We start from the raw sequence: 24,202 nt of genomic DNA on the forward strand, positions 1-24,202 counted from the left end.
ACAATGTTCCAATTCCAACCCCATCACCATTTTTTTTTTTTTTTTTTGGTTTTTGGGCCACACCTGGTGACACTCTGGGGTAACTCCTAGCTATGTGCTTAGAAATTGCTCCTGGCCTGGGGAACCATATGGGAAGCCGGGGGATCGGATCTTGGTCCGTCCTAGGCTTGGGGAACCACATAGGAAACCGTCCTAGGCTAGTGCTTGCAAGGCAGACACCTTACTGATTGTGCCACCTCTCTGGCCCCCATTACCTTTTTTTTGTTTGTTTGTTTTTGGGTCATACCCAGCAGTGCTCAGGCGTTATTCCTATCTCTACACTCAGAAATCGCTCCTGGCAGGCTCGGGGGACCATATGGGATGTCAGAATTCGAACCACTGTCCTTCAGCATGCAAGGCAAAGCCCTACCTCCATGCTATCTCTCCGTCTCCCCCCCATCACCATTTTTATTATTCCCTCCACAAATGAGCCAAGGTCTCCTTCATTTTTCTGCACCTCGCCTTCTTAGAAAAATTCTTAATTTTTTTCTTATTATGTTTTGGGTCACATGCTTACAATAGTGTTGATTCCTGTGGTTTTGATACATAGTTATTTCATCTCAGCAAAGTTAATTCTATAGAATGTTTACAAACTAGGCTCTTCTTGAGACTTTCTTTTTTTTTTTTTTTGGATTTTTTGGGTCACACCCGGCAGCGCTCAGGGGTTTTTCCTGGCTCCAGGCTCAGAAATTGCTCCTGGCAGGCACGGGGGACCATATGGGGCGCCGGGATTCGAACCGATGACCTCCTGCATGAAAGGCAAATGCCTTACCTCCATGCTATCTCTCCGGCCCCTTCTTGAGACTTTCTATGCAGACAAACATCTGTTGCTAGAGTGTCATCAAGGGGAAGAACTTGAAACTTTTTGTGGTCTTTCATGCTCATTTTGGTGAAGGGCTTGGGGCCATATCTGGCAGTACTCAATGTTTACTCCTGGCTTTGTGCTCAGGGATGATTCTGGTGGACTTGGGGTTCCGTGTGGGGTGCATGGATTGAACCTTGGTCAGCAGCATGCAAGGCAAGCACCTTACCTGGTATACTATCTCTCTAGACCTTCTCACCATATGCTTATCATGACCTTTATTTGTTCCACAGAAGTCTCCTTTTGCAATGGGATATGGGAATGAGGAGGGGCACATTCATTCTTCTTTGGGCCTGAGTTTCTGAATCTTAATGGTTTACAACATTCATGAGTAGCTTTCTTAATCCATATTGCTAGGACCTCCCTGTGCATGTCATATGCCTTTCTGCCATAGTCACACAACCTCATTCTTGGTGTCCCCTCATATGCTTGGACCTCAGCCATAGAAGTCTCAGTGTTAGGAAAAATAAAAATTCAGTACCTAAACGCTTTGACCAACTCAACTTGAGCTGGTGACCATGAAATAAACTTCCAAGAGTCTTAGTCATGGCAGAACACATCTTCCAAATATTGTTTTTCTTGGTTAGTACATCTTTCCCAATTTTGTACTGGGCAGATCAGTTACTGGGAATTTAAATATGCATAGGAACTTGGCTGAGAGGGAAAAATTGCAAGCTCATACTTTGAGGAACAATTTGAAATCAAGACAGGAAAAGCAGCAAGATACATACAAACTGACAGTGATCGATGTAATCATTTTGTGGCGCAGATGTCAACTAGTGTCACTCTGCCCCATGTGTCTGTTGTGACTGGCTCCTTCCCATAGTGGCCAAAGCATAGAGCCTTCCTAAAGTTTATGCAGTTCTGTGAACTTGGGCTTTCTTCAGTCTCTGCTGCTCTGATTCCCAGCTTTGGTTGAGTACCTTTTCATATCAATTGGACCTAATCATAGGATCCCTCTCCGTTTCCATGGTTTTATCTGAAAATTCCACTTGCAGCAGTTAACAATGTGCTATAGAACGTCTGCTGCTGTGATAGTTCTGCACTACATGTGGATGGTAGCATTAACTCAGAATCCTCTTCTTAAGAAATCTTTTGTTGCCTCTTTTGCCACCTTTAAGACACTACATTCCTACTGTACTGCTTTTCTCCTTTTCTCTTATTTTCTTCTTTTTCCCTATTATGGGTCTCCTATTTTAGTTTTAGTTTTTGTTTTTGGGCCACACCTGGTGGTGGTCAGGGGTTACTCTAGGCTTTTCCCTCAGGAATCTCTGCTGGTGAGCTCAGAGACCATGGGAGATGACAGGGATCAAACCCAGGTCAGCCACATGCAAGGCAAGTGCTTTACCCATTATGCTATCATTCTGACCCCCTTATTTTTTAAGGAGAGGTTTGTTTGCTTTTTAAACTACCCCCTTGCCAACCCTTGGCCTGGGCCTTATCCTCAGCTTCACTAGCTATTAAAATATGAAATATGTCTGAAAGAACTTCTGGGAGTAGTGGGAGCAGTGAGATAGAAGATTTTCTTTGGGGGCCGGAGTGGTGGCGCAAGTGGTAGAGCGTTTGTCTTGCACATGCTAACCTAGGACGGACCACAGTTTGACCCCCCAGAGTCCCATATGGTCCCCCAAGCCAGTAGCGATTTCTGAGCACATAGCCTGAGTGTCACCGGGTGTGGCCCCCAAAACAAAACAAAACAAAATGATCTTCTTTGCCTCTCTATTTTTATTGCTATTTACAGTCAAAACACAGCATCCATACACCAGTAAGGTACTTGCTTTGCATGGAGCTGGCTTGGGTTTAATTCACACCACTGGAGTCTAGTTAGGAGTAAGCCCTGACACCCTTGGGTATGACCCCCAAATGTAACAAGCAAAAAACAGCATCCAGAGTCTGCAAAGGGGCTTAACTAACATTTTATGTAGTTCTGGATACAATGGGCTGAATGAAGAGCATTACGTGGATAGACTTGGGCTGCCAGGTAACAATACTAAATGGGCAGCTTCTCTTCTAGGACTTTGTACATTTATTCTTGAAAAAAAAATTATCAACTTGTTTTGCAGGTAACAACTGGCTCTCACTCAACTCACTTTCTCTCTGAATTCCTCCCAGATATTTTCCTTTCTTTTCCCAGGCAGGGGACAAATACAAAGCACCTCTTTGTTTGGACTTGAAATTTTGTGTCTTTATTCAACTAATTAGAAGGAGGTATTTTTCCATTCACTTTATTTCTCATTGAAATTTGCTAACTGGGGCTGAGCAGCTTCCTTTGCATCCTAGGCTTGCTCATTAATTAACAGCCTCCAGGTTGCATTGTCCTTATCCTGACTTAATATCTAACAGCACTGGCTAAACCAGAAAAACCCTGGGAAACTGCTGTAGGTTGTGCTGCCATGGAAAAGGACCTTCAGGTATCCTAGCTGCTCTCTTCTCTTTGTTGGCAGCTTCTTGTCTGAAGAGTTAGAGCCTCCAAGAAGTGTAATTAGAATTGTTGGAGCTCCTTGATAGAAATCAGGGATGGCTATACATGGCCAAATATATATATATATATATATATATATATATATATATATATATATATATACACACATATATATGTATATATGTCAATAACATTTTATTATTTTTGTTACCTTTAACAATTCTTTATTTAAATGTTTTTGTTTGTTTGTTTTTTGGTCACACCTGGTGGTGCTCAGGGCTTACTCCTGGCTCTGTGCTCAGAAATCGCTCCTGGCAGGTTCCGGAGACCATATGGGATGCCAGGATTTAGACCATCATCTGTCCTGGGTCAGCTGCATGCAAGGCAAACGCCCTACCACTGTGCTATCTCTCTGGCCTCTTTATAAAAATATTTAAAAAAAAATCAAAATACCGTGGTTATAAGGGTATTCAAAATACAGTTCCACTCCACACAGGCAAAGTAGTTCACCATTAAGTTACAATTATACAATGTTCAACAACCTTCACCAGTGCTCATTTCCACCACAAGTATCAACAATTTCCCTCTCACCATCCCTGATGCCTCTTCCCTCACATCCACCCTCTCCCACCTGTCTCTGGGGCAGGCATTTTACGCCCCCCCCCCTCTCTCTCACATTCTCTCCTTCTCTTTTCTTTTTGACACCGTGGTTTATACTACTTGCTGTTAATAAAGCTGTTAATAATACCATGCATGTTCCTTTCATAGTAGACTCATCTCTAACTGCACTCTCTGCACTTTGTGGCAAGCTTCCTACAAAGGACTGGTCCTCAGTCATCCTCATCTCTATTGTCACTGGATATTATCCCCACACTGTCTTTTATTTTCCTTAGATCCCACAGATGAGTGAGATTATTCTGTTTATCCCTCTCCCTTTGACTCATTTCACTTAGCACAATAAGCTCCATGTCCTGCCATGTGCAAGCAAATTTCATGACTTCATTTTTTTTTCTAATGGCTGCATAGTATTCCATTGTGTAGATATACTATATTTTTTTAGCCACTTATCTGTGTTTGGGCACCTGGGTTGCTTCTAGATTCTTGGCCAACATCTTTTAAGAAGTAACTCAACTTTATGGAGAGAAAGTTGTTGGTAGAATTTTACCCTTAATTTCTATTGTCCAACAAATCCTTTTTTTGTTTGTTTCCTGTTCAAAAAATTACACGTTTTGTGTTATTTTTAGGGGAGGGTACACACGGTGACTCTCAGGGGTTACTCCTGGCTATGCACTCAGAAATCGCTCCTGGCTTGTGGGACTATATGGGACACTGGGGGATCGAACCGTGGTCTAACATAGATTAGTGTATGCAAGGCAGATGCCCTTCCGCTTGCACCACCATTCTGGCCCCTACAAGTTGTTGTTTAATGATTTCCTATACCTTTTCCTTTTTGGTTGTGATAGGCAAAGTTCTGAGTCCAAGATTTTTATTTCCTAATATTTCTTCTTTGATAATGCTTTATTAATTGGCGAAAGAAGCTTTGTAGAAGTGATCTTGAGAAAGATTATCAGAGTGGGTTATGTGAATCCATGCTAACCGAAGGCAGAAAAGGAAAGTAGAGACAGTTCAAACCTAAGAAGATATTATTTTCTGTTGTTTGGCTCATGACAGTGGGGTCATCTGGGGTCCTGTAGAGTTAAGGTAGCCCCCAGCTGACAACTAAAAGGAAAGTAAAGACCTCAGTTTTATGAAAGCAGGGAATTGAATGCTATTAGTAACTTGAACAAGCCTGGAAGTGGGTTGTGATATTTTAATTTGCAAAGAAATATTTGATCATTGTTTAGATGACTGAAATATATGTATTATATGCAGCTGGGGATTTATTTACAGTTCCTGACTTACAGTTTCCCAAAGGCTTGAAATAACTAGTATAGAGAGTAAATGAGGTACCTTTTGTGAAACATTTATGGCTAGATGCCAGAATTAGAAGGTGATATTTTTATTCCCACATCCTGATTTCCTAGAGCAGGGCAGGAGTGGGAAGTGGAAATGCAGAGAATTGGTAAAAGTTTGCATTTAATTGCCAATAACATATATTTATTCATTCATTCCTATGTAACGAAGATTCCACAAAAGTCCAAAAATAGATATTTGGGGGGAGTTTCCTGGTTGATGAGCCCATGAAAATTTGGAGTCAGTGGTATCTTGAGAAGGTGTGGAAACTCTGTGTCCTTTTTTTTCCACATTGCCCTTTTCATTGCTTCCACCTCGCTGTTATGAGTTATATCCTTTGTACCTAATTGGTGATTTAGTTAATATATTTCCTGAGTTCTATGATCCCTTGTAGAATATTAATGAAAGTGAAAGAGAGAGTAATGGAAATGTTTGATAGGTACCTGGTTAGTCAGAAACACAGGGCATGCGACTGGCATCTGAAGTAGAGTGGTCTTGGGAGACTGAGCTCTGAACCCATGGAATCTGATCTCTGGGTTGATAGCATCAGAGCTGAATTAAATTCCTGAAAACTGCTGACATTTGAGAATTGATTGCTGGGGGAAACCTCCACTCCTATCTACATTGGAATGGGGCTCAAGAACCTTAACAAGAGTTCTTTCCCAGAAGCTCCAAAATGAAATGTAGTTCTTCTTACACTAAGTAGAGAACCCAGTTGAACAATATTCTTTGTACTTTGATCATAGACACTGAAACAATAAATATTTATTGGCTTAATTTCTGAAGTTTGTGGTAATTTGTTGCAATAATAGAATACCATGAGGTTTCTATTTTATATTCAAAAGGTATAAAAAGTGGAGAGTCTCCTTTAATATGGGGAGCTGAGCAAGCATGAGTCTTCATATCAAGGACATATGGGAAACCTGGCCACTGTTCAAAAGGGTATGTTACTTGGTCAGTTGTTTTATATGCTTGATCTTATAGCCTCACTAGTTTCATAGAACCCGACTGAAATTTAAATGAATTAAACAAGATAAAAATCCATTGTGTTAGCTACTAAATTAGATGGAATTTCCATTAAAATAAAAAATATTAGGTCATGACTGAGTGTTCAGGGCTTATTCCTTGCTTTGTACTTGGGGATCACTCCTGATAGTGCTCAATGACTCTGGGCTCAATGAATATGGAGCTCTGGGTATTGAACCTGGGTCAACTGCTTGCAAGGCAAACACCCTACTCTGTACTATTTTCATGGATCCCCATTTTTCTTTTCTTTTCTTTTTTTTTTTTGGTTTTTGGGCCACACCCGGTAACGCTCAGGGGTTACTCCTGGCTATGTGCTCAGAAGTCGCTCCTGGCTTGGGGGACCATATGGGACACCGGGGGATCGAACCGCGGTCCGTCCAAGGCTAGCGCAGGCAAGGCAGGCACCTTACCTCTTGCGCCACCGCCCGGCCCCGGATCCCCATTTTTCAATTTTTAAAGAATCATATACATTTTCATTAAGCATCCGTCATTCTACATCAACATTGTACCAGAGTTTTTGTTCTCTACCTTTTAGCCAATACTTGTTTCCATAGACCATTATCACAAATGTGAGCTGATATTTCATTGTGGTTTGATCTATATTTCCCTGATAATAAGTGATTCAGTTCTTCTCAAAATTAAGTATTTTGAGAAGAAAAATAATTTTAGCTGTATCTTGATTGTCTTTATGCTTCACAGCCAATGGGGATTGAGGAAGGTCACATTCATATTAATATCTCTGTTTGTGATCATCATGCACATTCTGAATATAGTACTAGCAGTGGGTTTCTGCAACGATCACTAGGATCATATTCATTGTCATGATGCTTGCACACATTTTCAGTAGTGATGCAACTAATGGGTGATTGTAGGCTTTTAGTTGGTGTGCTTATATATGCCTGGCTGTGGTGTAGCAGCTAGAAATTGCTGTGGTTTTGAGAACTGGAACAGCAGAGCTGCCAAAGATTGAGCTCAGCTCATATGAATAGCACTAGGCATTGAATTTGTGGCTTCCCTCTTGCAAGGCAGGAACTTTATGTAGCCATTTCTCAGTCCTAGAATGTGCTCTTGAGCATCCAAATTCACTCTCTTTATTTGTAATTTAAAAAATATATTCAATCTCTTAGGTGAAGTACTCCTTATGTTCATTGTAGTCTTTTAAAATAATATTTTAATTTTGCTTGCTTCTCTGTGTCCAGTTGAAATATTCTGGGTTTTGTTGTGATGGTTCTTTTATTTGTCTGTTACTTTCTCTCATTCTGTCTTTAAATTTGATCTGGAGAGCTGACACTTTCTTTGAGGAATTCCATCTCTTTTTTTGCCCTGGTTTCTTGAAGAATATTTCTGTTATGAATCTGGGTTAGCAGGTGGTGTTGTGGCTGTGGTGTTGGAATTCTTTGTTTTCATAGCAGTGATGGGATCTGGAAGGGAGATGGAGTTGAAATGGAAACCTCATTTATAGATCAGCATTGCCAGTGGGATTATAAAGAAACAGTGCAGAGGGAGAGTTCCACACTGTTTCTCATTCTCTGTGCTAGTCCAGTCTCCCATTTTTGCTTGGGGGAGAGAAAAAACTTGTAGCTGGTTAAAGAAAATTACTATAGGCTGAGGACATAGAAAATGATGGAGAAGTATTATTTTAAATAGAGTAGTCATGGATACTTCTGCATGCCAGTCTAGTTAAGCATTGATATTTAGGCATTGATATTAAACAGAGAGCCATGTAGATATTTGAGAATAAATTGATCAAGTTGGAGAGGTACGTGTGGAGCATCTAAGGCAAAGGCATTTGTGGGGTGACCCTGGATCATTATTGTAAATATAGTAATGTGAATGCGATGAACTGTGATGGGAATTGAGAGAGAGAGACAGACACAGAGATAGAAAGATAGATGGGTTGGGGGGGCGAGCGAGAGAGCATACTTTGGAGATGACAGGAAGCTCTGCTTTTAAAAATTCACTTGAAAAGAAATGCGAACAGAGCTTTCTGAGCACAGGGTGTACACAATTTATTTATTGAGTTTATAGACACACAGAATATGCTGGGGAGAGGCAGGACTTTTCCTTGGCCTGGGTGAAATGTTACTACCATTGACATCCTTCCTTTTTGTCTTCTTTACATGGTCATTTATAGCCATTAGATGACTAATACTTTGTTCCCATGCCCTGATTCTATTGAGGGGTGTGTGTCCTGAACATTGAACACTAGAGCATTGTTACTGTAAAATATCTACAACACAAACTTAGCCAATTGGATTTCTGGATTATTTGTCATTCTCCTTGCAATTTCTTTCAATCTATCTCTCTTTGTAATAATGTTGAACTAAAAATATAAAATCTTGAAGTCCCACATCTGAATCATAATGTTCCCATATGATTATTTCATACTTTTTGGCCCATTTTGAGTCACTAATTGGATCCTTTTGTGAGATTTCTTTTTCTCATTTAGTATTTAAATTCATAGTGTAAAAAGTTAGTTATGAAATTAATATAATTGAGTAGAAATTCAGTTATCATATGACCAGCAGTTTATAGAGTCCTTTTTCTCTAGATTCTTTTCTTTGATTCCAAGGGCAGCAATACTGCCTACCATGGCTAGGACAAGGTGGAGGAAAATGAGGTATTTACCTATAAGGAAGCTCACTTTTCAGACCATGTGAATGCAGGTGGCCCTGAGAACAAGGGCACTTTGGTTGGCTCACCCTAGTCCTGGCCCTGTGACCTATAGAGAAGCATTTTAGTTTATTAAGTAGGCAGCTGTAGCATCAAGAAGAATCATTTTCCCATTGTTGGCTGTGCAACAGAAAGCTGCTCTCTGAGAAGCAAATGCCATGGAGAAGAGCCATGTTCTGGGAAGTTCTGCCAATTTAGAACTTAAAACCAGTAGGAAAATAGTAATGAACATTATAGAGTTTCATTTAATAATCAACTAAATAAGCTATTGGAATTCATTTTTTGGAGGGCTACCTGGATTTAGTAATCATTTACATAGCTTTTCTGTCTTGTTTGGAATTTCTTTGGTATAGCAATTTGAATAGGCATATTCTTTACTATTTTTGTGCCCTTCTTTTTATGTACCACAAAAATTAACAGAACAAATTATGGCTGCGGTATTAATGCTTTAAATCAAACGGTACATCAGGTTTGGGCTTATTTAAAAGGCTGGTTAACAAGTTTCATTTTCAAAATGAGCCCAAGTTGAATGATTCTAAATTAGTTCTTTAGTTTTTACCCATAACCACTGATATTAATTTCAATTATTTAGTGGTAACATTAGCACGTTTGGAACAAGAACAGCAATAAAGACAGAGTGGGATAAATTACTTGCTGTAAGACAGAATGACATTTTTACTAGCACAGAGAATTTTTTCTTTTACACACTTTGGGCTTTGACATTTCACTTGGCACAAATATTTCACAAATTCTTGACCTAATCTGATGTTCTGTTGTTTAGCAATTGCCGACATGACATGTTTTAACCTCAAGCTCACTGAATTCTAAATGTTACCTTTTTCTGTCAATCAGAGTTCTGTTACCTCCAAAATACAGCCTAAGTAAAAGTCTATGTACCTGGAAAGTTAAGTATATTTGGAAGGATAAAGATCAGCTTGAAGGAGAAGTTGGAGAAAAGGCAGGGTGAGGTGGCATTATTTAGGAAAATTGTGGGATGAAAGGGTTCAGAAGAAAGATTCCCAGGGAACTCATCTTGGGAAAGATGAGAGTCCTAAACACAAAGTACATAGGAGTAGATTTAACAAGAAGAGAGTTGGGCTCATATGACAAAAATATGTAAAATTTAGGAATACAAGACATAACATTGACAAATGCACTATCTAAGAGGGAAAACAGTATATTTAAAAATGTTAGTTCTCAAAGCAAAGTGGTTTGAAGAGGAAAAATAATTTGTAGCTATAACTTGAGTATGTCTAGGACTCTGTCCATGAGATTGAGGAAGGTCACATTCATATTAGTACATATTTTATATGTTAATGCAGATTCTTGCTTGTCCTTTAGCTTCTAGTGACATCTTTTGCCTCACAGGTATTCAATCAGGAATAAACCAATTTACAATGCCCAGCTTTTTTTTTTAATTTTTAGTGCCCTATGGGTTAGAAACCCTTTTATCTGTAAGTAATAAGAACTGAAGTAACAATGGTTGAAGTGATAAGGATATTTAGCTCTCTTCCATTATTAGCTCAGAAAAAGGCTCTTCTAGGTGTGTTGCATTAGCTTAAGTGTAGAGCATTAGCACACAAAGCAAAATCAACAAGAATTTTGGCTTTTTCTTCATATTTTCTCTTGCAACATGAATTGCTCTGGCCGTGGGAATGTACATTTTGAAGAAGCACAACTCTAAGTAGTCCAATACCACTAGATTAAAGGCAAATAAGAAAGAAGAGCAGCAAAACAGCTCTCTTCTCACAACGGTTTGTTTGTTTTATTTATTTATTCATTTATTTGTCATTTTCTCAGGGATTACTCCAAGCAATCACACTTGGTAGTGCTTGAGGTGTTTAGTTTGGAATTTAGGATCTGCCACCCCAAAGACCGCCAGGGAGAGAGGAAGTAATATAAATACAATAGAGTTTATTCTATCATGCTGGAGCCCAATATTTCCTAAGAAATAAGGACCCAGAGAATGTCTCACAGGCCAAATTTAAAGGAGTACCTAGGGATTAGTTTAGGGGATCCCCGCCTCTGGGTATTGACCTTTTAAAATTATTGATCCTTAGTAGAAGATTGGAATAGGATTGGTTGTAGTTTAAATGTAGTATCAGACAGATGGCTTGGTGGGCTGTGTGCCCCCAGATCCAGGGTGCAGTGTCATCTAGCTATCTGTCCATTGCTGCACTCAGGATGCAGTTATCATCTGGCTGATTGTCAGCTGCTGTTTAGCCTTAAATGGATGTATTTTCTGGTGTTTACTCCTAGGGTCTGGTTCCAAGAACTGGCTGTTCTTCTGGGCCTAGTCTTTCTACCTTAAAACTGTCATGGCTGCACGTAAGTTCACAGCAAAGTCAGGCTTATAGCAGTTAACTTCCTTAAGCAAGAAGAGTACAGAAGCCAAAGAAATGTTATCTCTAACCAAAGGCACACAACATACCAAGTCTGAGATTCTAATCGAAGGAACATACTCTCGTATGTGGATCAAACCTTATCCATTATATTATTTTTCTGGCCATAAAACTAGACAATTTTCCCCTCTAGAAATTCCTCTAGCTGACTTCTCTATAAAGAGTCATTGGTCAAAACTGAGTCATGTTTACCACCAGGCCAACTGCAATGGCTATGATGGTGTTATATCAAACATGATTCATCCATGGGTTATGGGAACATGACTGTCAGAACAAATCTGTTGTTCAGTCAGCTGTGAAGAAGGGAGCATAGCTACTGGGTTAGTAACAACCTTTGCATATGACAGCCCTTGTATGCAACGTTCAAACACATATGTAAGGGGTTTCCCATAAGACCACTACTCTACTGGTTATTCTAGACTCTTTTTTTCTTCAAGGCACAGTTTTTCAAGGGTTTTCTGCAAGTCTCCCAAATGTTCAAGTTCTTTGATTGCCTGATACAAAGAGGAGCAGAGTGTATCATGTTGTCTTATGACCAGGCACACACAGGTGCTTACAGATATAGCTCCTGCCTCTGAGTCTTTTTACAGGGAGAATTCATAGCAAACATAGTGACTTTCATAGTGACTTTCAAGTAAAGTCACTCAGTGTTATTTCTCAGCTCCTCTCTCCCTCTCCTCTCTAGAACATGGATGTTAAATATCATTTGAAGCTTCATTTGCAGGGAAGGATACTTATATGTGTTTGGGAATAATATTTTGTAAGCAGACATTTGCTTACAAAAATCTTTGCTTCCCTAAAAGGCCTTGGTTTCAAAGAGCTTACATAAGGTTAACATGATCCTAGTCAACTTATTAATAAAAATTTTAAAGGAATGACAGAAAAATTATCTGTAGTTTAGCTGGAAGAGAATACAAATGAGAATAGCAAGAATGTTAGTTTTATTACAGCAGGAATTTAAATAAAAGTGATTTCTTTTTGTTTTTTTTTATCAATATAATTATGCATTGAAAAGAACTTCTAGGGGCCAGAGAAATAGCATGGAGGTAAGGCCTTTGCCTTGCATGCAGAAGGACGGTGGTTGAAATCCGGCATCCCATATGACCCCTGTGCCTGCCAGGTGTGATTTCTGAGTGTAGAGCCAGGAGTAACCCCCTGAGCACTGTTGGGTGTGACCCAAAAATCAAAAATAAAAAAAATTTTAATTCTGAAATTCATTAAATATTTATAATTTTTTGATTTTATTTTTAATATTTAAAAATCACCAGAATTTTTATAAGAAAAAACATTTAGGAGCCAAAACAAACTGAGAAAAGTCTCTTTCTCTGTCTCACAGAAACTACTATCAATCAGCCAGTAGGCGGGAAAGCAATGGAGAATGGACTCTTTTGTCTCATAGCTGCTAATATTTTATCATTGCTCCCATATTATTATTATGTCACTTTGTCAATGAGGAAATTAAGAAGGTAGGTAACTTTCCTAAATTGAAGTGTGATGAAATGAAATACAAATCCAGGTATTTTAAATGAAAAAATTTACTTTTTCTTCTATATCCCACTACCAATCAAATCCTGAGAAAAATTAACCTTCCTATAGGATTACCAATAGCCAGAAAATGAAGAAGAGGGTAACTTGAGAGAGCAGAGGAGGGGTCTGTATTAAAGGGGAAAGATGCAAATATTAGTTATTTGCATCCAGAGTCCAAGATGTCTAAGATCATTGAGACCGTGCAAGTTTTACCTATGATTTGAACTAAATATGTGGCAACACATAACCAAGGTGGTGTGTACAGTCCCTTTATTTCCAGCAACTCTCTGTTGATCCCCTTTCATCACTTTACTAACAATATGTCAAAATGAGGATAAAATCCAATCCTTGAGTAATCCAACTACAGCCTCCATCAGATTGCAATTTTCTCTCCTTTCAGGCTACTGAGATAGGAGATTTTGCTTCCAGTGTTCTGATTCTTGTCATATTGTATTCCCAGATACCAGTGGTAAGTCTCAGAATATTTATTTTTATTAAATACAAACATTGCTTTACATTATTATAAGTTTTAGGTGGACATAAATAAAAATATACACCACATTAAATTCACCACTAAAAGTTTAGTTCTATTTTTCACCACACAACAGGCTTTGTTTCATCATATTTGTCCACTGCCCTTCCCCCTTCCCTAACCTCTAACTAGTCTTACAATTAAAATTTTTATTTTTGTTTTATTTAGTTTATCCATTTATTTGGGCTTTCTTTATACCACATAAAAGTAAGATCAGATGGTTTTTGTTTTGTCTGATTTAATTCAATAAGCATCTTATTCTCTAAGTTTGTGCATGTTTTTTTTACATGATAGGATTTCATTTTCTAAAGAAAACCCAACTAAATACTATTCCATTATGTATATATCATTTACATTCATTTAATTATCTATTGATAATCATAAATATTGTTTTCAACTCTTGGCTACTGTGAAAAATGCTTCAATGAACACAGGAATGCACAGACTTAGAAATACACTTAAAGGGACCAGAGTGGTATTACAGGGAATAGGGTGCTTGCCTACCTACACAGCCAACCTCAGGAATCTAATATGGTTCCTTGAGCCCTGCCAGGATAGCCCATGAACACAGAGCCTGGAGTAAATCCTGAGCACCCCAGGTGTGACCCAACCACTATCACACCCTGAAAAAAAAGGGGGATATTTAAAGATATAGGGATAGCAGTAAACTTGTCTGTTACCAAAAGGACCAAGAAGCACAATTTTATTCTGGTTTCAAGTACCCACCCAATTGTCACACATATGCATGCTTTTTTTTCTGACTTGGTTTTGTTCCAGGAAGCAGAGAGATGGTTAAGGTGCTTTCCTTGCACAAATGTTCCCTAACTTTTATTATAACACCATGATATATCAAGTTGTTCACAATATAGGCATTAAATGTCCAAACACCAATCCACCACCAGTGTGACCTTTCAGCTTCATCAGTATCCCAGTCACCCATTCAATACCATAGTCTGCCTCTATGCAGGCACAAACAAACTTACTTCATATATTTGTTACAACACAAAGTCATTTAGAATGATAAAATCTTAGGGGCCAGTGAGGTGGTGCTAGAGGTAAGGTGTCTGCCTTGCAAGCGCTAGCCAAGGAAGAACCTCGGTTTGATCCCCCGGCGTCCCATATGGTCCCCCCAAGCCAGGGGCAATTTCTGAGTGCTTATCCAGGAGTAACCCCTGAGTATCAAATGGGTTTGACCCCAAAAACCAAAAAAAAATCTTAGATCAACACAGGTCAATTTGAAATGATTGTTATATCTCTCTATATTTTGCTAAAGTCAGTGTATAAGGATTTACTGTGCTGTGGTGTGGTGCTAATTGAGCATTCTGTACTACTGGTTAGGCTTACTGAAGCAGATAGGAAATAATGTAACTTTCCAATCATATTTCCTGCTATACTACTGAGCTGATACTACAGGATATTAAGGTTCAGGATTATGATCTAAAACAAATTTGGTGGCCTGGAAGTTGGATAATATCAAATCATAGAGCTGGGCCCTTACTGTTGGAGGGTGTGGGGCTGTCGTTGGGATGTTTTAGTTTATGCAAAAAGGAAAATCTGCCCCCCTCCTTTGTAGAATGTCACTGTTGTATCAGGCTGGACAAACTATCTGGGACGTACCTGTGGGCATTATTTTCTTCTGTCTTGCACACAGTTAACCCTGGTTGAGTCCCTGGAACTGCACATGGTCTACTGAGACTTCCAAGAATAAGCTATGAGATCCACTGGATATGGCCCTCAAACAAAACAAATAATACATTGCATCAAGATCACACAATTGAGTCAATCTGGGATTGATTCAAAATAGCATTTAAAAAAGGTTTGTTATATTAAGACAGGTATGGCCATTGTGTATTGGCAATGATGAAATATAATTAAATAAAATGATTATACTCACCATGTGTAATTTCTATATGTACTATTAATTTAGTGGCATAATAAAATCCATGATGGAGTAAGTCCATTTAAAACTAATGTCAAAAAATAAAAAAATAAAAATAATGTCATTTAATTTATGGCTACTTTTTCAAAATCTAACTTCAATCAAATCATTTTCTTAGACAACACAATTATAATTCACATTGATTAAATTTGATAATGTGAAATTTAATTTGTGAAAGGTTACAAAACAGTAAAATGTAGCATTTTATTTATAAGTAAAGATTAGATAGCATAAGAAGCCAATTTACATTTGTAAAATAATTCTCAATTTAAGTAATATGGAAATAAAACAGCATCTTATCCAACTGATCAGTAGACAGAACTGGATTTTTATAATATATATTTTTTATGAGTGAAAATGAATGACATGGAATTTATATTATTTATCTTATTCTTATTCAATAACGAGAAAGAACACTCAACTAAAAACATTTCTATTCTTTTCCTAGTTTCCTTTCTTCTTTATTATTTTACAATTACTTTGAGATATTGCTTTGTTGTTGGTAAGATTTCTTTGAGATATTGCTTTGTTGTTGGTACAATTTCGCTAAAACCTTAAAATTTCAAACTGTTTTATGACTAAGTAAACAAGGAAAGAAACTATCAAGTAAAAACTAATCTCAAGGCATTGCTATAGATTTATTTAAGGAGTATATTCCTCCCTCAGATAGTTTTAAAATATTTATAATACTACATTTTTGATACATACTTATCAATGCAGTTCCTGATCTAGAGTAGGTTGAGAAATGTTTGTTGATGAAATGATTCATACATTTTACTAAGTAAAAGGTACATATCACCATATTATAGACACTCTAAAAATGGAATTTTAAACATACAAATGTATTTAAAGGATGTGTGGCATATTTGCTATGGAGGGGGTAAGGTATCAAGTTCTCCACAGTGTTAACTCACTCACATCTGTTGTGTTTGTTGCACAGCATGACAACTTTAACTACATTTCCAGACCCCCTTCCATTTCTGCACCTGTAAACTTAAACTCAAATATTACTAGAAAAGTTCCATCTTTCCCTTAGGGAAGCTGAGTGTTCACTTCTTATTTTAGAAAGACTCTCTGCTGGATTAGAGACACTTGAACAAATTTCTCTGGGGTTTCAAAACTTTTTTTTAGAACCTCTTTCCTTTTGCACCAAACCCTATTTTCCACTGTATTTTATTGCTTCTGGGTGGGTGATAACATTTTGGTTTTCCATATTTATTTTAGGTTTCTTCCAACTCTATATAATTTTGTCTCATATTTTACTCCAAATGTTTAGTGTCTATCCAATCAATTTAATAACATTTTTTCTATTTTTGGAGTTAAAAGAGGCTTCCTTCATTACCACATCAGCCTAGCAGGTGTTTTATTTTAGAAAGGGAAGACCCATTCCTTACAGAAGAAATGTTTTATATAGGGGCCACCAGGAAATATCCGGGCAAAACTGGCTCCAAGGGGACTGAGACAAGGATAGGGATAATTAGAAAGATCTAGAATACATATGAGTCAGATTTGAAGAGGTGAATTGAATTCAGCTGCTTGATGAGAAGAGACTCTTTTAATTTTGCAAAGGGAAGGAAGACAGCTTTGGTTTCTCCCTGTGAGCAGCTCTCATCCTGAAGAGGCCAGGCAGAGCACTTCAGCTCCACCTCCAAGTACCAGATACTGGGATTCTTTACCCAATGCCTCCTCCACTTCCCAATTCTGCTTCTTAATAGTCCACTTTAATTTCCATACCATCTCTCCACTGCTTTTCTATCACCCATCTATAACTTAATAGAGATAGGCCCTCAGTTCCACAGCTGAGCTTGATTGGACTAATAGGACATCCCCTTGTCAGTCATTGGGTCAAGATTGGGCATAGGATCTAACTGGAGCCAATGAAGTTTGAGAGATGTTTACCGAATTTCTCCCAGAGGACCTTTAACTTTCTAGGATAGCACCTAGTAGTTGTGGGTTTTTTTCTCCTGAAGCTGTTGTTAGCAGAGGCTGACAGATCCCAACTCTTTAATCTATTATTTGATAATACAGACTTTGTTCTCTCCCTGGAAATTTTTATATATATACACAAAATTTTATAATATGCACAAAATAGTCTGTAGAGATAATACAGTGGGTAGGATGCTTGCCTTGCTTGTTGTCAGCCTGAGTTCTATCTCTCTCTTCTATGGTCCCCTGAAGCATCACCAGGAGCAATCCTTGAGCTCAGAGCCAGGAGTAAGCCCTGAGTACTGCCTGGGTGAGGGCCCAAAACAAAAACAAAACAAAAAAGAATATACACAGCATTATACGGTACTATTTGAGCCATTTTAAGTGTGCTGTTCAACAGCATTAAAAATATAGTGGTTGGTGCACAATTATTTCCTCTGCACATCTTCAGAAAGTTTTTAACCACAAATATTTTTACTCTGCTTATCACCCTCCCCCCAAAAACTACTGCATACTGATTACAGGGAGGGACTTTTGATAAGACTGTATTGCAAAGGGAAGACTGGGCCTTTGACTATGACACCCACTGCAAAAAAATAAGTAATTTGTGAGCTGGAGAGCTAGGATAGTAAGTAAGGCACGTAGCTGACCCAGATTTGGTCCCCCACACATATATCATTCCTTAAACTCTGCCAGGAGTGATCACTGAACATAGTTGGGTGTAACCCTAAATCAAAACAAAATCAAAAAAGTGTTTTTGAATATTATTCACATTAGAAATTTCTCTTTATTTTCTCTTTCTGTTTATGAGAAAGTCTTGGACATTATGTTTCCTCCACTCCTACTTCCCCCAGAAAGTACCAGGAAAAGGCTACTGATAGGTCAGATTAAAAAAAATGTTTCTGGGGCCAGAGAGATAGCCTGGAGGTAGTGTGTTTGCCTTGCAGGCAGAAGGACGATGGTTCAAATCTCAGCATCCCACATGGTCCCCCAAGCCTGCCAAGCGTGATTTCTAAGCATAGAGCCAGTAGTAACCCCTGAGCGCTGCCGGGTGTGAGCCCCCCCCCCCCAAAAGATGTTTTTTTTTTCCTCCCCTTCCTCCCCATAAATTCAAATCTAACAAATTCTTTATTCTTATTTACTTAATCTGACTGATATCCCTAGGTGAAGTTACGGGAAATGGGTTGAGTGTGCAGCTAGTTGAGTTTCTTGATTTTAAGGTCCCAAAAACACTCTTAGCAGTGAGAAAAACCAACAGATCCTAAGTTCCTAATTGGGAGGAGTTGGAAGCACTCAGAACCCCTACCAAGGGCCTGGTTATAGGAACCATCTAGCAAGTGGGGTGGGAAGCACTGGGTGGAGAAATCATGACCTGTGTGTGAGTAGCTGCCTATGTGTCTTTTGAGTTTGTTGCTTCTTAAATATTTAAACTTGAGAAGTTGCCAAAGTTAATTATTAACAGTGAAAGGCAGTTGATTTATGCCGAGTAAATCTATTTTACAGGTGCTTTCATAGGAAAGCTTTGAAGATTTCCAGAGAACTATCTGACGAACCAGCACATTTTCACAGGGAGTGCCACAAGGGACTCTCGCCACAGCAACTCCAAAAGCCTTGAGAATTGTGGCAGAACGTCCCAGGGCTTACTGTACCTGCTACAAACACACCATGGGCTCTCCCTGTTTGTAGAGAAGGTGAAAGGCTCCCCCTATCCTAGAAAGGAGAAAGTATGCTTAGACTGTGGGGAAGACCACTGCCAGACAGAGAGCTAGACTACTGTTTTAAGAGAAGAGTTAAGCCAGTTTCCAGAAACTTGAGCAAACAATGATCCAGTGGAGGAGCTGCTGGAGAGGCAACTACATGTACCTGGGGCCAAAGAGGCAGCTTTTCACTCCAGCTCATTACCTTGCTCTGAAGGACACTGTAGCAATGGAAGTCAAGAAGACTGCTCTTCCCAGTGTGAATCATGGAGGCTGGTGACTAATTTGGTAACCTGATACAGGCAGAGGTGGAGCACACAGGCAAGCAGGATGTGGCTGAACCCACCCCTGCTTTTCAGTTCTTTGAGCTATATACTCACATCTGTAGATTTCCATGTAAAGGAAAAGGCCCTGGAGAAGAAGGCTGCCATATAGCTCTTTACTGGCTTCCAACACCTTTAGAAAGCTAAGAATAAAGGAGGTCATGGACTTACCACCTTCCATTGAAAGGTGAATTACAGGAAGGAAAATGGAAGTATTGGCTACTCATGGGTACTAACTACATGCTTTGATTATGACTTTTGATACAAGCACTTCAGGCAGAGATTATGGTTACTCTGCACTAAACCTGGGAAGACCTGTTTGACAGGAAACACCTAACTGATTGAGAGATTCCTACTCAAATTGGAAAACAAGTGAGAGATTGGGTTAATTAAACCATATCGTGGTTATCTTAGGGACCACTGTAGCTCAAAACAAATAATAAACTAGAGCTACTTTTAGCAGCAAAACCAGTACACAGGTTAGAGGCAGTATCCACATCTGCTCAGCTTGATGTAGAATCTGAGACACAAACAAAATGCCCTCACCATTTTTACACAGTGAGGTAAACCTGAATTGTCAGAGATGCTGTGCAGTGGCAACCAGTGGCTGGCCCAGGCCTGTCATAGCTGTGCAAAGACTATCAGGAAGGGTAAAGCTCCCAACAAGCCAAAGCTTGTGGGGAAAAGCAAGTTAAAGACAAGAAAAAGGCTTTTCAAAACTTTGTTTGGAGCAAGAAGTTGGAGACCTGTAGTGTTTTCAGATGACAAAAACCAAGGGAATATAAATATATTGGATATTGCTGTTGTTGCCTCCAGCTAGATAATGCTGTTCAAATGCTATAGAGCCCAACAGCACACAAAGGGGAAGGGAAAATAGGAGATACAAGCTAGGTTTCAAGTATATTGTTCTCAGGGACATGATTGCTGGAAAAAAAAAGATTAACTTGGTGAGAAAAAAATGGTGAGGACTAAACAAAAAGAGAGAGAGAGAGAAGATGTTCTTTGTGTGGACTTCACCTAGTATTCTGAGATTATCTACTAAACTGAGTGGGTTGACTTTGCCCTCCACCCGCAAACCCTCTTATTGCTTGGGCATAGAGAAAAGGCATAACAGTTATATTTGCAGGTTGCCAATCAAGGTCAAAACCCCTGCCAATTTCCCATTCTTCAAAGTCCTGTAGTGGAGCAGAAAAGGTGGTAGGGCAATGGGAGGTCCTGGGGTCCTGGGGGTAGGGGAGGGAGCATGTCATTCTCTACTAAGCTGACACCTGTTCCCAGCAGGTGACTTAATCACTAATCCCTTAAAATAGCAGCTTGTTCCCTTAAGCATTCTGAGTTCCTAGTTTAAAAGGCTCTTCAGTGATTTCTTTTAAAGAGCCATATCTAGTCATAGTCTGAAGTTTGAAAACTATTTTGAAAACCTTAGTGAATTAAAAAAAGTCAACACTGACCTGTCTTTAAAAAGTCCCCGTTAGCATTTTCTTTTGTAACATTTATTATTTTTCTCTGATAATAGTAGGGCATATATAGGATTAAAATTTAAATATAGAGAGAAAAATTAAAGAATGAAATCAAAGGCTAAGGAAATAGCCCAAAGGACTGAAGTGCATGCTTTACAAGCAGGAGCTCTGACTTTGATCCACAGCACTTAATAATTCCCATATATGATCAGATGTGTCTCAAAAAAATGTTTCCAACCCTGCCTCCAAACCTTCATGTAGTTCAACAACTACTGATGTTTCTTCTTCTAGTCCTTTTTATTCTCACAGACACTTCATAAATAATAATTTTTAATAATGTGAGTCATACCATATATGTAATTTCACTTCCTATATTTTGTATGTAATACCACCTCATAATATTTTTCTTTATTATTAAATGCTCTTCAAGAACAAGATTATAAACGTCTAGCTGCCATTCTGCTGTTCCACAGTACATCTCACCATTAGTTGGCTTGTTTCCAGTCTTTAGATATTTGAAAATAATAGTGTTGGGGGCTTTACTTCCTATAAACTCCCTTGGGTGAAAACTCCACTTAAGATCAATATCCAGGGGCAGGAGAGATGGTTCAGTGGTTACCATGCATGCAGCAGACCTGGGTTCTATCCTTGACACCACATATGGTCCCCTAAGCCTGAATGATACCTGAGCACAATTTCTAAAAGATAAATTTGTAGATCAAAGACTATGGACATTTTTAGGGCCTTTGATACATATTGCTGCCTTTTCTCTATGAAGGTCTTGCCACTTTTAATCCTTCTCTGGGCAAGTGTATCCCTTTTCCTATCCACTTATATTAGAATTTGCACTTCCTGTCTGATGCCTCAAGGCTTCCTGATTTGTACACTCCATTGCACCACTGCCATCTTGTGTTCTCCCTCTGTGGTTTCTCTAGAAGAGAAAGGATGTGTGGTCTTTGGACTGTTGAAGGAATCTATCTATATTCTTTTTTTAAAATAATATATTTAAACACCTTGATTACAAACATGATTGTGATTAGGTTTCAGTCATGTAAAGAACACCCCCCTTCACCAGTGCAACATTCCCACCACCAATGTTCCAAATATCCCTCCACCCCACCCACCCTACCCCCTAGACAGGCTTTCCAGTTCCCTCATTCATTCACATGATTAGGATAGTTCTCAGTGTAGTTATTTCTCTAACTGCACTCATTACTCTTTGTGGTGAGCTTCATGAAGTGAGCTGGAAGTTCCAGCCCTCCTCTCTTTGTCTCTGGGGATTGTTGCAAAAATGTCTATTATTTTTCTTAAAACCCATAGATGAGTGAGACTATTCTGTGTCTATCTCTCTCCCTCTGACTTATTTCATTCAGCGTGATAGAGAATCTACCTATATTCTTATAGACTGTCACTGCTCCAGCCTACTATTATATGTGATTGGAGGTAATATGTGTTTCCTTGAATTTAACCAGCTGAGTAATTCCTTCTAGAAGATGTGACTCAGCTCAGACCTCTATAGAGGCCTGTCACTCCAGGTGGGAGCTCCTCTGTTCTCCCTCAGCAATTCTTCCCTTATCACTCATTACTCAATACATGCATTCGCTTCTCCTATCCAGATGTGTGCTCACTGAAGGAAAGAACATAAATCTTTTTTCTTTGTATTTAACACAACATCTAGTAGATACAAAAATATTCAATGAATGCTGAATAAATGCTTATCTTATTAAAATATTAAAAAGTACAATGTCTACTTAAAAAAATCCTTGAAGATACATCTCTAGTCTCATACTCTGAATTCTACCACTCTTTTTGTTTGTTTGTTTGTTTGTTTTTGGTCCACATCTGGTGGTGCCCAGGGATTACTCCTGACTCTGTGCTCAGAAAGTACTCCTGGCAGGCTTAGGGGACCATATGGGATGTCAGGGATCAAATCTGGGTCAGCAAGCAAATGCCCTACCTGCTGTGCTATCACTCCAGCCCCAGTCTACCACTTTCCTTTTAAATGGAGCCAATTTTGATTATATTACCATCTAGTAGCTTATTTTTTAGCTTTATTGAAATAAAATTTAATTTATTAAAATAAACACAGCTATGTTTAAGGTATATATATGATTACTTGATACACATAGATATTGCAAAGATGATAACATAGATGGCCTGGAGATGTAGAGTAAATAGGCCTTGTATATGACTGACACCGTTCTAGCCCTGGCACTACACATGATCCCTGAAGCATTGCCAAGAATGATCCCTGAGCAGAGTGAGTAGTAAGCCCAAAGTACTGCCAGATGTGTCCCCCCCAACAAACAAACAAAAAGATTAAATGATAAACATAGTTAACACATCACCTCATAACTTTAACATTTTGGGGAGAAATCTTGAGGGATGCTCAGTCACACCTGGCAGTGCTCAGGGATTAATCCTGACTCTATTCAGAGAAATTCTCAGCAGTGCCAAGGGAACAACACACATGGTTAGGAATTAGACCAGAGTTGGCTGTGTGCATCATAGTGCCTAAGCTTTTGTGAGTTAATCTTGCCAGAATCTGTGAGTGAATAAGTTCCTAAATCTCTAGCCCTTTAGTGAGAATGTTTTTTTTTTTTAGTATTTTTAAAATGTAGGTACCGTAATCTAAAATTTGGTAGTCTCATGTGTACAATGTGTCAACACCACACCCTGTACCAAACTGTCAACTCTGCTTAGTGTAACCTTCCCCTTTATTTAACCTTCCACTATATTTTCTCTGCTTTGAAATGTATTTAAAATTTTTCCCCCATGGTTTCTGTATTTAAAATTTTTTAAATTAATTTATTAAAATAAAAAGCATCAGTTGATGTAACTGATCATAATACATTGTTTCAGGATGACAGGAAGCAAAGTTATAAAAAATATAAAGAAAATAGGAGATCTAAAATAAGAAGAATTAGAAAAAGAAGAGAGTTCATTAGTAGTTATATTTGTGACAATTATTGTATCACCAATAAAGTCTTTAATACAATAGGAGACGCTTTAGTATGCTCTTTCTTTAAGGTAGTAGATGGACTAGAAGAAAAGAAAGTTGTGTGTGTGTGTGTGTGTATGTGTGTGTGTGTGGCAGTTGTTTTTGTCTGCATAGGCATAGCAAAATGTGGGAGAAATTGGAAAAAGAAACCTTTGGCCTAAAAATTGGGAAATCTTACCCCTGAAATATTTAGGCATAAGACCAACTTTGGGCTCCAAGCCTACTAAGTTGTCCGACCCCTTAGACATTCTCTGTGATCCCAGAAACAGTTCTTCACCATCATAGTTGTTGCAGTCAGATTTCTGTAGTTATAGATCCTGGTTTCTGTACAGGTCCTATGTTGAAGGCTATGTGGTGTACAGCATCTTCTGGTTTGGTCTCACCATTAGGTAGCATTGCGGAGAATCCTGCCCTAAAAGC

Source organism: Suncus etruscus, chromosome 6, assembly GCF_024139225.1.
Source record: "Suncus etruscus isolate mSunEtr1 chromosome 6, mSunEtr1.pri.cur, whole genome shotgun sequence".
In the NCBI taxonomy this organism is placed as follows: domain Eukaryota; kingdom Metazoa; phylum Chordata; class Mammalia; order Eulipotyphla; family Soricidae; genus Suncus; species Suncus etruscus.